The sequence below is a fragment of the Protopterus annectens genome, chromosome 5.part0, assembly GCF_019279795.1.
Source record: "Protopterus annectens isolate FY-2018-M chromosome 5.part0, PAN1.0, whole genome shotgun sequence".
Classification (NCBI taxonomy): Eukaryota; Metazoa; Chordata; order Ceratodontiformes; family Protopteridae; genus Protopterus; species Protopterus annectens.
In genome coordinates, this window is record NC_056735.1 from 1,383,403,358 (window position 1) to 1,383,415,726 (window position 12,369).

Consider the following 12,369-nt stretch of genomic DNA (forward strand, 5'->3'; position numbering starts at 1 on the left):
AAAAAAACACAATTTCATGAAAAATGGACCAAAAATGTGATGTAAAAATATAAAATAGCCACACAATACAGCTGGGAACCTGTCAAAGAAGGGACACTTTAATATTAGCACTGCTAACTTGAGCAGCTGACAAAATAAAAGAATCTACGTGCATTTCTGAAATAAAAGTAATCTATAACTATGATTACAGTTATTTCTTAATTGTAAACCCTCCATGTTTTCTTCCAAAATTGCTATTTTGCAGAGGGATTATTAGGGGAAGAGCAACATTTTGAGCCAAAATCAGGGACAGTTGAGAGGTTTGTCTATGCCTAATTCTATAAAGCAATTTATTTGCATGTACCTCTCAGCCTGTTAATGCAATAAATCTGGACAAGGCCATATATATTGGGGGAACATATAAACAGTACTAAAAATTGCTCTTGTATAAACTGAGACAGTTGATAGAACAATAAGTCTTACTTTAGCATGCATTGGTTATGAAGTCTGAAACTCAGTGTGTCATTATTTAGTGACTTAATTCCTAAATGATTTGCCACAAATTTTATGAGGAGCAAACAAAAAATAAGAAGCAAAAATCTATTCATTCTTTGAAAATCTGGACAGTTGGGAGGTATAGTTCAGCTGGGGCTGTCTATGTTTGCCGCCCTTCCCCCTCACAAAATCATGGTCGAATGGAGCCTCCTCCTGAAGCCATTCCAATGAACCATTACTTGGCTATTTCACTGCCTTTACCATAAACACTAATGTGCATACTGATTTACTTCTATGATGATTTGGACTTCATTTGAAAGTGTTATTTTGCATTTTACAGCACAAACACTAAGACATCTGCTAAACAAACATAGCATTAAAACTTCTCTGCCCTTGAAACTCACATTCATTGAAACAGCATTGAAACCCACATTCAAAGAAAATACATTTTTACCAGTGGCAGATAAAGATTAATTCTGGGCTGTTTTCAAATCATAGGCCCCTTGCATATGAAACATGCATGTGCTCTTTGATACACCTTCCTATTGTTTTGAACATTTTTCCAGTAAACAATGAAACAAAATGCATGCACCAATAATGACAAAACTGCCCAGTTCAGAACATTTCCATCATAAAAGTCTACTCAAACTTCTACAGTCCACCATTATCAATAAATATGCACAATTCTACAGTCCACCATTATCAGTAAATATGCACAATCTCTGAAGTAAAAAAGTCATCTAAATAATTCCACATTAAATAAATCTGTAACTAATGAAGAGGATGAAGACCACCAAAATAGCCGAGACGGATCAGATCCGACCCTTCAGTGAGAGTAAAGGCGAGATTGGCAACATCACATCATTCATTAAAAGGTATGTCTTCTTAAAGGAAGAGAACACTGACATGAAATTAGTTTCTGTATGTCCTCAAACACATATGGTGCAACTTGGAAACAAACGTGTGGACAATTTAGAAGTAGGGTTCAAATACCACATCTTGATTACATAATCCAAAACATAGCGATACAGCAGAAATATACATCAAAAGTTCAGTGATGAAAAGCACAACACCATAGTTGGATCAACAGGGTGGCAAAAAGCTCTAAAATGCCATAGAGAGGGCAGAGGCTTTACAGTACTTCTAGGTAACCATTCTCAATTAATTACTCCCTTCAACAAGTATACATATCTCCAACAACAGTCTCCAACAAATTTTTTTTTCTGTCATGCATATCATGCTACTTCTTTTGGAAGACGGTTTAGTTTACAGCTTTGTGCTGTCCCAAGCACTCATGGAAGACAACAGTACATATATTTGCAAAGAAACTAAATGAATACAGTGACAATGCACGATTAAGCATATTACAAAAAAGTGGACAACCACTTCTTTACTAAGCTGCCACTTCAATTCAACCAGCCCTGCAGAGCTGCCAAGAAAGGGATAAGTAATGGTTACCTCAGGCTAAATCAGATTTATGAGGGCTTCAATGACAAGATACTGATCTAGTAAGTGAGGCACCAATAGAAAAAAAATGTGGTGAAAGGGAAATAGTGACCTGAAATGAATAAGAAAAGTACTTATACTGAGAAAGGACATAAATATCACTGGAACCAATCAGAGCAAATGTTGTTAAAGCAGATGGTGGAGAAAGAATCAAAGCTGTAACTAATGTGGTGTGAAAGTGGCAGCTGCCCTGGGTGAAGTGCAAGTGCAATACTGGCATTCATTTGAGAAACCATAGGTGATAACCATGGCTTCATAAACTAATGAATTTATTGGCTTAGTATAACAGTACATAAACTCTTTGCTACAAAGTCATAGTCCCTGATTTTTTTTTTTTTTGAGGATCTCAAGCTTCAGGTTAAGGGGGTAGTGGTACCCCTCTACCCAGTGCATTAGATGACCTAGGTAAAGCTGTGAAAAATGAGTATCTATTGTACCACTTAAAATGTTTATTATGGTACCCATGACTACAATCAGACTGAGCAATCTGTTAGCCATACCGAGAAACCCACTTAGAGGATTGCCAGTCGTGGTAAGGTGTATTCTTAAACAACAAAAAGGTATGTTACAGGCATGTCACATGAAATTTAAATGGTTAGGCAGATAACGTCTCAACACTTTTGTGGCTGCTACTGATGGACTTCCAGTCTAGAGATATTCGACTACTACATAATTAAGAATATGTTAAACCAAATTGGTTGCATTTTTGTCCATGGCCTTCTTATAACAAACAACAGCACACACACGCACGCGCGCGCGCACACACACACACACACACACACACACACACACACACACACACACACACACACACACACACACACACTCCAGTGACCAATCCAAACACCTACCTGCTGCCTTTGTCCCGAAGCCCAAGCCCGCGCAGTCGACCCAAGCCCAGCGACTGAACACCTCTCGAAGCCGGTAATCCAGCAAGCCCAGCGACCGTTGTCCTGAAGCCCGCGCAGTCGCACACTGACAGTCCTGCCCTGCGAGAGCAGCTCAGTCCTTCTCATTGGCTCTGACTGTGGCTGAAGCAGTCCGGAGCCCCTCTATTCTGTGCAGTTGTCACCGCACAGATTTCTGGTATCTCACAGCAATGATTGCTGGGTACCTGTTAATCCATATCTGTACTGCCGATAAAGGCAGTCTGAGTCAAATTAATTTTTTGTTTTGCAGATATTTTTCCTGTATTTCTAGGTGGGAGGGCTGCAGTCCAGCAGTCCGATAGGACGAGCCGCCCCTGATTGAATACCCATACTTGTAACATAGTTTCAGAACACCATACCATTTTGCCTTGTGAAAAATCAGTGCTTCTATATATCTTTTAGTCTGAGATGGACATGAGAAAAAGCTATTACACTCCTGTTTTTAAGTCCACATTACAAAAACTTTATACAAGTCAAATTAAATCAATGTATATACAGCACTGTGTCTATTTTTATTCCATCCCTTCAAAATTGTGAGAAGTGCCCCTCACTGGGCCTAGTCCTCTTTACCAAGCATGCAGACCAACATTTCTATATGGTTATCTTCTGACAACAAATGTTGAAAGGTATTCTCATCCACCTTTAAATTGGAACCTGTGCACTGAGAGAGAGCCTTACAAGACTATCTGCAAATATATTGACCTGAGTATATTTTTCTGTATTATTCTGTATTATAGAGCTAAATTGTTGCTTAGATATCTGTTGTCTTACTGTTCTGCAAATGTACAGAGATCAGCATATATTTTTCTAGTTTTATAATTTGCACTGTGATTCCTCACATCTCTGTTGAAACTGTCTTCCCCACCCCTCCCCCTGTTCTTGGTTGTAGTTTAAATTTGGTGGCTTTTGCAGTGCCCGCCCCACTGTAGATTTGATCTAGGACACTCCCCCAGTCCCATCTCTTTACAGCATTCTACCTAATAAACCCTTTCTGCACTTGCTTTTAGTCCTTTTTAATTTAATTACATTTTTCCAAACTGTGTGCGGACTAATATTGCTACATACTCAAGTGTGCCAGCTTGCACTGCATGTGAATTGTTTTTACTACTGTTTTTGCTACTTTTCTGAAAAAAAAATTGTAAGCCTGTTTCCTACCTTTCTTGTAATTAGTGTTCCAGATACAGATTTGCTGTATCCAGGACTGTTTGTAAGCTTCTGAGCCCCCCAATATTTTCTGTGTTGGAGGGAAGCCTTCTAGCTTATCAGTGGGAGTGGTAAGCATTAGGTAGCCTGTCTACCACATAAGGAGTGGTTCTGGCCCAGAATTTGTAGTTATTGGCTGTTTGGGCAGTCTCTCATCTCTCTCAACTTTCTGATTTGAAGGCCTGCATTTGCACTTGTTTCTGTCCTGTAACTCCTGGGCCCATCTCATTTGCTCACTCAAAAAAAAAAAAAAAAAAAAAAAAATGTATCTGCTTTTACTGTATTTGTGTTTCTTCCTACTTTATTTTGCTTTTGCGTCATCTTAATAGTACTCAGTTGTATTTATTACTGTTTGGTGTAACTCATTCTAAGCCTTTTAGTTTAAGCACTTGGGCTTCAGACCAGTTGTTTTACATTAAGAAGGTTTGTGGTCTGCACTGTAGTGGCAGAACAGGTAGCTTACATCCTTCTAAGTTGGGAACTGCTGATTGAGGGCTCAGTGTCTGTTATTCTAAAAGTGTATTAATTCTGGTTTAAGCACTTGGGCTTCAGGCCAGTTATTTTACATTAAGAGGGTTTGTGGTCTGCACTCTTGTGGGAGGAGAGGCTGGACTCTGCCCTTCTGAGCTGGGAATTTCTGGTTAAAGGCTTATAGTGCCTGCATATTTGAACTGCTTCTTACTGAAATTGGTACACCTTGTTTGCTGTGGCATAGACTAGATCCAGGCCTGCTGAATCTAGCTTTGTTTGTATAACTTGAGCACTAATCCAGGCATTCTTTAAAGTATTCAGTTGTATTTATCACTGCTTGGTAGTAACTTGATTAAAGTGTAGCTATCATTCTAAGTCTTTTGGATTAAGCACTTGGGCTTCAGACTAGTTGTTTTACATTAGGAAGGTTTGTGGCCTGCACTGTGGTGGCAGGACAGGTAGCTTACATCCTTCTAAGTTGGGAACTGCTGATTGAGGGCTCAGTGTCTGTTATTCTAAAAGTGTATTAGTTCTGGTTTAAGCACTTGGGCTTCAGGCCAGTTATTTTACATTAAGAAGGTTCGTGGTCTGCACTCTTGTGGGAGGAGAGGCTGGACTCTGCCCTTCTGAGCTGGGAATTTCTGGTTAAAGGCTTATAGTGCCTGCATATTTGAACTGTTTCTTACTGAAATTGGAACACCTTGTTTGCTGTAGCATAGACTAGATCCAGGCCTGCTGAATCTAGCTTTGTTTGTATGCTTGTTGTTTGTTTGCTTGTTATTTCCCTGAAACGCTAATTCCACCTAAAATGAGGCTTTTCAGGGCTTCTGTGGATCCCTAGTGATATCTGCATTGCTTACTGTACCTATTTCCTTGTTTCACTTGAAAGAAAGTTACTGTTTGTCATTTTTGCATTTAAGTTACCTGTAACACATTGCATTTAAGTTACCTGGCACTTGCTCACTAAAGCAATTATATAAGTCAGCACTAAAAAATTAAAAGCACTACACCCTCACAAACTCCCCTTGAGTACCTTGTTCCCCACTGGCCCTTTTTTTTCAATTATAAAGGAATTCCCAATACTATTCTAGCATGTCCAAAGGTCAGTTGTCAATCTCCTCTCCGGTCCAGCTGGTGAATCTGGGAATCTTGAGGCAATATTACAACTGCCTCATGTACACAGACAACCCTCTCCTCCTCCCAACAAATTCTACCACATGTGAGAGATGCAACCATATAGCCAAACTGGAGGCTAAGCTCTCTCACCTCAGTACTGGTGTAAACAGTCAGGAGGAGAAGGAAACCACACTCACTACAATTCCAGTCTCACATAGACCTACCATGACAGCAAACCAAACACATAAACACACAAAAACATACTCGGAGGCTCTAAATAAAAATCTGCCTAAGCAGCAGAGACCTTCAAAGCAGACAGCCAAGCAACCGCTACCCCAAAATAAAACACGTGCAACACATAGCTCACAAAGCCAGTGTGCCGAACAGTCACAGCCCTTAAGGCTAAACAACACACCTGATACACTTGTAATAGGTGACTCTATCATCAGGCACACTGACGTCCCGCTCACCAGGATGAACAAGGAGAAGGTCACGGTGAGCTGCCTGTCGGGTGCTAGGATCTGCCACATAACACAAGCACTCAGGTCACTCCAAGGCAAGTGCAAATATGACTCGGTCATTGTCCATGCTGGTGTGAATGACCTGAGATGTACCCCCCTGGACTACATGAAAAGAGACATAGAGGAGCTCTCTGAGCATGTAGCCCAGGCTGGTATGACCCTGACATTGAGTAGCATCTTACCCTCACCAAGAATGATGCCACAATATGAAGACAAGATGATCAATTTCAACAATTGGCTTAAGTATTGGTGTCATTCAAAGGGGATCCAATGCCTGTCAGCCTGGGATGACATGCTCGACAAGCCACGATGCTTCGCTAGGGACGGCTTGCACCTGTCACCCCTGGGCTTTCGGATATTGGCAAAGGCTCTTGCTTCCCCCATAGTGCCTTTTTAGGCAAGGCTCAAAAGACAAACCCACCTCCATAGGTATCACAAGGATAAGAAACTAAGAGTAATGCTACTCAATGCCAGAAGTCTAAACCTCAAGATGCACGACTCAAACTCTCCTTAGCATGGAGAACATCGATATCTGTGCAGTAACAGAAACCTGGTTCAAGGCTCCAGAGAGCACCCCAGCACTACCAGGTTATACCTCATACCATACTTTTCGGCCCCAAAACTTGGACCGAACCACAAAAGGAGGGGAGTATCAATATTCGTCAAAGATACCCACACCTCCAGGTTGGTGGCACAGCACGAAGCATCAGAGACTATCCATGTGCAACTAACAGTCGGTAAAACTGCCTTCCAGTTTATAGCCTGCTACAGACCACCTTCCCAAACCCAGGAACCCCACTCGGCCTTCCTGAGAACACTGGAAAATATGAAGGTCTCTCCAAACACCATTATATTGGGCGACTTCAACTACCCAAACATAGACTGGGAGCATTACTCTAGCTCCAACACCCTAGCCCAAAGGTTCCTAGAACTTATAAACTCAAATGCTATGGAACAACTTGTTACCACTCCCACAAGAGGGGAAAACATACTGGACCTGATCATCACCAATATAGGGACTCTATGCTCCAGACCAGAAGTGTATCCCTCACTGGTAAGATCAGACCATAAACTAATCTCACTGGATATTCACATCCTGACACTACCCCCTGATCAGAAAACCACAGTGAAAAACTTCTCTAAAGCAAATTTCCACACTCCTCAAAATCGAGGTGGAATCCTTCAAAGCCCCCGAGCCTGTGGAAAATACGGCCCAGACCGCAGAATCCTTTATAAATGCATTCTATGAACACGTTTAGGAATGCATGGATCATGCAATCCCAAATAAAACCAAGACCCAATCATCCAAAGGCAGACGTCCTGTCTGGTGGACCCCAGCCATAAACAAACTATACAATAGAAGGAGGAAGCTACTACATGATAGAGCAAAATCCCAAAAAGGGAAGGCATCTCTGATCAGTATTAGCAAAAAACTACGGGCACTCATAAAATCGTCTAAGGCCAGCTTCGAGAGAAAAATTGCACAGGACACTAAGGATAATCACATGGCTTTATTTAGTTATGTTAGGAACCTGGGTGGGAATTCCCAGATATGCTCAGAATTAGTCCAAAATGACAAAAAATACATCGAACCCACAGACATTACCAACATCCTAGCTGACAGGTTCAGCGCAAACCCCCCCCCAAAAGGGCAAATATCTATCCCAGCAGAGTGCTGCCCCCCTGACATCCAGGCTGCTCAGGTAACAGCCGCCCTCTCTAAAGCAAAAAACAAAGCATCAATGGGACCAGACGGTGTCCCGGGCTGCATCCTACATGAACTCCAAGAAGAGTTAAACCCAAACATAAAACTACTGTTCAATCTCAGCCTTACTACAGGATATGTACCCAAATAGTGGCGTACAGCAACAGTGGTCCCTCTCCACAAAGGTGGTGTCTCAATGGATCCTGGAAACTATCGCCCCATAAGCCTGACTAGCTTGGTCTGCAAAGCTATGGAAAGGATCATCATGGACCTCATAAATAAAGATATTGGGGACCTACAGACACTGGATGCTACCCAGTTTGGCATTGTTAAGGGCAGATCCTGCCTCTTAAACCTGCTCGATTTCTTTGAAACAGTCACCAAGGCCATTGACGAGGGGAAGGTGGTCCACACAGCCTACCTGGACCTCGCAAAAGCCTTCGATACAATACCCCACTCGGGCATTATAGATAAGCTCACCAGCTTAAATATAACCCCCTATGTCACTAGATGGGTTGCAAACTGGCTCAAGGACAGAACCCACATAGTTAGAATTGCTGGAGCCATGTCAGACTCCAAACCAGTTACAAGTGGCGTCTCACAAGGCTCAGTCCTGGGACCTCTCTTGTTCGGTATATACTTCTCAGAGGTACAGGCCAACATGAAAGGACTGTGGCTGACCAAGTTCACAGATGACTGCAAACTGGGCGCCATAATCGACTCTCCGGCCGACACAAGCATCCTCCAAAAGGGCCTCATAGAAACAGACAACTGGTGCCAGAGCCATGGCCTCAAGCTAAACGCCAAAAAGTGTATAGTCATCCCCTTTGGCAAAAACAAAGTGCCCACAAATTACCACATAGGTGGTAATCCATTAAGTACAGAAGAAGTAATTAGGGACCTGGGGACCCAAGTTGATAGCAATCTCTCATTTGACAACCACGTGGCCAAAGTGGTTAGAAAAACATTTTATATAGCCCACCTAATCATGAAGGGATTCACATCTAGATCAGGGAAGGTCATCATGCCTCTTTACTCATCCCTCATCAGGCCCATAATTGAGTACAATGCCCCTCTTGGGATGTACCTTACCAGACACCTGCAGCAACTGGAAAGACCCCAAAAGTACCTCACCAAGAGGATCAAAGGGCTCAAACAGATGCCATATGCTGCCCGGTTAAAGAAACACAAGCTCTACTCAGTGGCATACTGCCTGCTCAGAGGCGATCTGTGCCTGACGTATAAAGCCATGTCCAACCCGGAATTAATGGACATGCTGCACCTCAGAAAATCCAAATCCCATCAAGCTACGCGCTCGAGAGACTTGAATCTCAGCACTGAAATAAATGCTGGAGGGACAGATTCATAACCCAGAGGCTCCCTTCACTCTGGAATAAAATCCCAGTCCAGGTTAGGCAGAGTCCCTCATTGACTCTCTTCAAGAGGAATCTTGATGAGTGGATGGGAGATCATAGGTTTACCCCGGGTATCACTTCTGTGTCATTTTTAGACAGAGGCACAGTATACTAACCTCGAAAAAGGGCATAGCAAAATTAATTTAAAATGGGTGGCAAAAGCCAAACACACTCTGGCTAGGCTTATAAATGCCCTAGGGCAGATAGCCTAGTATGAACCTATGAACCTAACTTATAACATCAACCAATAAAATGCACTCAGCAAACAAAAACAAAAAATGAGCCACACACAATTGGAGCTGAACTCACTTTATATAAAAGGCATCTGGTACCTCTGCATTTTGCCTTCAAGGATAACTTACAAAGTCACAAGACTCCATTTATACAGCATTGCCCCCTGCTGATTGGTTAAATGATTCATCAAAGTTACATCATTAATTATGTTTCTTAACTACTTACAAAATACCGTAAATCATAAAATACATACAATAATACATTATTACAAAATTACAAAATGTATGCGTATATAAATATATATAAATTTTATGCAAACATTAACATGCAATAGTTTAAATGCAAATTCCATTGTATATATACCATGACCTCATACTACAAATTTTCATACCCCAAACCCCAATGTACAGTTGTCACACCACATATTCAAATGTTCAAATTTACCTCAAGATTAAGACCCCTAGGAAATTGTCTGCCAAAATTAATACTCATCATACTTTCCACCATAAGTAACTTCAAAATGAAGTCACCCCCTCTCATCATAAAAGGTTGGCCCAATACACAAAAAAAAATAAAAACTTTCATCAGACCCACCATGGAGTGTGTAAAAATGCTCAGCAACAGGACTATTAATATTCACCTTTCTGATGTCCTCCAAATGCTCTAAAATTCTTACCTTGAGCATTCTTTTGGTCTGTCCAATATACTACTTCATTTCATTGCATCCACAACCCAAAATGTATACCGCCTCACAGGAGCTACAGTTAAACTGTCCACTAGAAATTAATCTTTTACCATTTATATAACAAGCTGTCAAATTTTTAACATTACTACACACCCTACAATGGCCACAGGGAAATGTACTCACTTTATAAGAATTTCCACCAACCCGCCTGAAATTGAATAATTATTTAAGAGTTAAATACCACCCAAAATAGAATTTAACATACTTTGGGAATAAAAGACAAAACTACAAGATACCAAGATTCCACCACCAACTTCTCAGTATCTCAGAAAAGGGGGAATATTCTGTAAAAAAATAAATATCCTTATTACTCATCTGATTGCCCTGATGATCACTCACATTACTGCTCTTCCTCCATTGCCTTCCATAGTTCACATTACTTTCATGCATTTTTGGACTCCCTCTATTCAAAACTTCACCACCATAAACCCTCAACTGCATCATTAAAGATATGCCTACTATATTCTCTCTTTGACAATCTTTCAACTACTTCATTAAGCTTTACTTCCTTAAGCTTCTCATCAGAAGTATTATGTAATAAATGTGTACATTCAAGTACTGGAAGGGAACTAATAAGGTGCGGAGGATGCATGCTCCTGACATGCAAAAAGTTGTTGACAGCAGTGGGTTTACTGTAAGGCTTATACTTGGTCTTGCCACATTCATCCACATAAAATTCCACATCAAGGAATTATATGCTGGTCTTTCGGCACTCAAAGGAGAATCTCAACCCATGCAAATTTTTGTTCAATTCCTTTATAAAAATGGGGAATTCACTCATTGAACCACTACAAACAAAAAACAAATCATCAATAAACCTTTTATATAAGATGACATGTTTCCTAAAAAATTCAGTATTATAAATAAATCTCTTTTTGAACTCCCCCATATATAGGACTGCATAGGACGGACATATGGTGCACCCATAGCAGTACCTCTTTTTTGTAAAAAAAAATCCTGTTCAGATACAAAATAACTAAGTGTTAAACAGAATTCCAAAAGTCTGATCACAAAAGCAGTACACGGCCCTTCACTCATTACATTCCAAATAGCCTAGAACCCCCATTTTAAATCAATATTTGTGTATAAGGCATTGACATCCACAACGGCCCAATAGTAGTCACTTTGCCATTCCACCTCAGTGGCCATTTGACATACTTCCTGGGTATTTTTAACGTGTGCAAGAACCATACATAAATACCTTTTCAGCGAAGAATCCAGGAAGATGCCAACATTTTCTAAATATGAATTTACCCCATAAACTATGGGCCTTCCAGGCGGGTCAGATAAATTTTTATGCACCTTAGGGATAACATACAAAACTGGATCCGCCGGCTTAGCAACATACAATCTCTTCATATCAGTGGAACCCAAAAAAAACAAGTCTTTTCCCCCTCTCCAACAATTCTAGTATCAATGCATTAAATTGATTGATTGGATTGTTTTCCAATTTAACATATGCTTCTTCATTCATGAGTAAATTTCTAACCATTGCATTATATTTGCTCCTAGGTAAAATCACCCGATTTCCTCCATTGTCTGATGTTTGAATACATAACATTCAGTGCTAGCCAATGTTCTCATCCACCTCCCTGATTGCTCCCTCATCTTTCATCCTAAGACTGAAATACAAGCTTCAATACATTTTAAACAAAACAACTCAGTTATCACATTAAAGCCAACCACTAGTCTGATTTAAAACTGATTGTCCAGATAGTAGCAAAAATGATAACCCAGATACACTTTCATTATACACCCATAATACCTGCTTCCCTAGGCTGACATGTGAAGTTGCATAACCAGGAAGTCCAGTCTCATTCGGGTATATACTACACAACAAGCAAGTTTCCCCATTTACTTTTTAAACTAAAAGGCTATTTTATTCTGCAAAGCATTGCAGCCATATCTCTCAACCACTTAATGCAAGAAATCTGGACACATACTACACACTTCAATAAATCCTTGCAGTAATAGACTGGACAAAATAGTGACATTTTTTTGAATATTGCTATTATAAACTTAAAAAGTTGATAGAGTAATATGTTTTGCA